Source organism: Haliotis rubra, unplaced genomic scaffold (genome assembly GCF_003918875.1).
Source record: "Haliotis rubra isolate DU_JTF1 unplaced genomic scaffold, ASM391887v1 Scf185, whole genome shotgun sequence".
NCBI lineage: Eukaryota > Metazoa > Mollusca > Gastropoda > Lepetellida > Haliotidae > Haliotis > Haliotis rubra.
In genome coordinates, this window is record NW_025765836.1 from 1,198,892 (window position 1) to 1,202,504 (window position 3,613).

The following is a 3,613-nucleotide window of genomic DNA, read 5'->3' on the forward strand; positions in this document are numbered from 1 at the left end:
GCATGAACATGCTTATTTATACAAGTCCGTTATAAACATGTGCTACACCTGTTAAATAATGTTGTTTTAAGATCAAGAGAATTTGCATGAACATTTTGCGTATATGGAAAGAATTATAATCAAATCACAAATTTATCATAATCAAGAATTCTTCAGCGAATGACTGCACACTAATAAAATTTACATCGAAACTAGTTTGCTCTTCATTGTTACAATTCACCTATACCCAAATAGAACGAGGTGAATACTTCCATCTTAAATCATATACCAGTCAGTTGGTGGTGCCTTTATACCGGAACTTGTAGGAGTTGTGGGAGCACTTTGATAACTCACTCATAAAATCCCCATGGATACCGTAGGGTTTCAAACAAGATAAATGATCATCATTGACCGTATCCATTAGACTGACATCATTATTTGGACATTTTTTTGGTCAATCAATATATAATATAGACAAACTTTATGAATAACAACTTCTATATTTCGTGAGTGCGACGTTTCGATACAAATTCATGTGCCGTTGTTAAGCAGCATTCCACATTCAATATTGTTCCTCCCACCTTACAAAATGACACTTAAAGAAGCTATCAATGTATGTGACATATAATAACTTACATCTGCGGAATATATAGTGAAGTTTTCGTATATGTTTTTTGATTTAGTATTTAAAACGTCCTGCCTTATGCAGACCTATGATGACGTCACTCGTTCAGTTGCGACCAGGGAGTTCGCATTTAATTTTAAATCGCAGAAGGATTTTCAGATTTGATTACAATCATTCCACAGGAAATAGTCTTATTGTGTACTCCTGTTACTGACATTGTAGGAGACCTTGAGTATTGAATGCCTACTTCATGGAGTGATATATTCTGCAACTTTGCAATATTCAACTGAGGAATTGTTCCGGTAACTATCCCATGTGTGATGGCTGCAGCGGTTAAAGTAATGTTCCCGATTAGATAGTCATTAAAGCGTCTATATATATTCTGCATTATCCAAAACACTTCCATTCTAACTAATAAACACCACTATATGTTCCATTTGTAATTTGTCGGGTTTCTAATAATGTCGTACTACTGATCCACTTTAAATCAAAACTTTCAGGAAGTCTCTGTAATGACTGGCATTTAAAAAATACTGCTGTTTCATTGTGGCTGGACATAAAATACGAAGCCAACACTTTATCTGGATATTATTGGCATGACGTGGACAAGATCAATTCTAATTCCCACCCAAAATACGTGGAAATTTAGACGTATTGCTTTTCGTCTGCACGCTTTAAGAGTAGTAGTAAAAACAAACTCAGAAAAATAAAAACATCCATGCAAGCATCTTAGGTTTTAACATAGCGTGGAGAATGGCCAAGTGCCTATGTGTATAACTGGCATCTGGGCATGGCATGTGCAAAACAATTGCACCCTGAGTTTCTTTTCTCCTGATAAACGCTGACCCTTTGTCTTCCAGAGATGACCGCTGATAACAACAGTACCAGGCTTCCCGACATTCGCTTATCGTGAGACTGTGGTTCTTCGTTCTCTGGGTCGAGGATTTCAACGCGCTGTCACAGTGTCTACGGTGCCTGTACGGGCCATGCCGTTTCGCGCATTTCATGTTTTGTGGTTGTGATTTCGAGTTTGTGACTACTTGACTGCGGAAACAAATGCCAAATTATAATTTTTACATTTTTGTATTTTAACGATCGTATTTCATATATTGTATACTGTATCGGTTTATCTTGGTATTTATTGCCTTGAAACACTTCGCAAATCATGTTTCGTCAAAATATGTTAAAGTGTATTCCTCCCTTGTTCTAACACACAGACACATTCACAGATCCCAAAGTTATTTTGTGTTCGGTGTCAGTAAGATAGAATTGTTGATTAACACGTGTTACATGTAAATATGACTGTATGATATATGCCTTCCCGTAGTGTTAAAGTACTCTTGAGATAAGAAAGAGATGCTAATACAATTGACTCATCTTTCTCGAGAAAAAATACGTTGCCCAAATCTTCATTAATACATACATACATACATACATACATACATACATACATACATACATACATACATACATACATACATACATACATACATACATACATACATACATACATACATATGTATATAGTGTTTCTGAATTGCTATCATTGGGAATGAACTTTGACACTTCACATTAATATAAACTGACAGAATCGTTTCCATAATCATAACAAATTGTATTGTGTTTAATTAGAACTTTGCCAAAGCATTCTTGTTGACAGGGCATCTGTCTAGACCTTATCCTCTGTTACTTTTTCACGTTAGGGAGCAGTTGCCATTGTATCATTTTAGAGTGTTCTACACTTCTGAAAGACACCACACTCAGCAGATTAAGTAAAAGAGCATTGCTTTCGTATTAAACAAACATTTTCTCTCGTTATCAGCAAAGTTAGAAACCTAATTTGCAGTTTTTCTATGAATAGATATACACGTGATTCTAATTAAAGACTTAAGTTCTCACATGTCGTATGTATATGTATTATTTCGATCTAGGACAAGAGGGCGGGGCATATTACAAGCAGTTCATACCAGTCGATAATGTTTCCAATTTCTCAGATTGAGCCTCTTTTATCAAATTAGAAATATATGATATCTTTTTATTGCAGGTCTCTTTGAAGGCTGAAGTTTGTTTATGTGGATTTAATCATCAAGTATTTGAAATGTTGAACATTTTGGAAATGAAGGTCAGGCAGTTCTAAGACCGGGGATCATGTCTTCTCCGTTTACATTGACTTTATCTGCAATGCTGACAGTGATAACTGAGATTCCTGTAGTGGTGTCAAATTATCACAAATGGTGAAAAAATTGACGACTCAGCAGATCCAATACATCTGTAAGGGAAAAATACCACACAGGGGTTAATGGCCGATCGTTTGCGTTACCTGCCAGTCAAAACGTGACAAACTTTTTTATAACCTCACGAATTTGTTTGATGTTATTACCTTCTATCAGGTCATCAAAAACTTCATTTTTCTTTACTGTGGTTTTTGCATTAAAGCTTCATACTCTCATTACGAAATTTACAGATGAACAGATGCTTAATTGATTCCAATATAGTGGTTCTATTTTGAAAACTAATATATGTATATGATAATAATTGATAATGTCCAATTATATTCGATCCTTCCTCAAATATGAACGAAATCATAAAAGTATTTGATTAAATTAACATGAAAGGAATAGGGTTTTTTTTTAAATCACAAATTGTTTCTGAAGTATATTATGCAAGGACTTAAAATGTAATTTTGTCTGAAACATCTGCAAGTTCGAAATGAAATGTATCCGTCTTTTGCTCTAGGTTCTGTGTTAAGTGGTGGTCAGAGAAAGGTCAAAGACATCCAGTGGTTGAAATTGATGAGCTCGCCAGCTGACTGCAGCAGAATCTGGAACCGGGGACTGAACGAGGGGGGCAGGGTTACAACGCTGAGAGGAACACTGCATGGAGCTTTGAAAGAGGGAGGCAGGCCTGGCTCATAGTCAGTTTGGGGGTCAGAGCTCGTCCTATTCTGGAGTCCTGATTGGTTAACTTTTTTCTTAGGGTATATTAAAACTCGAGCATATTCAAAAGACT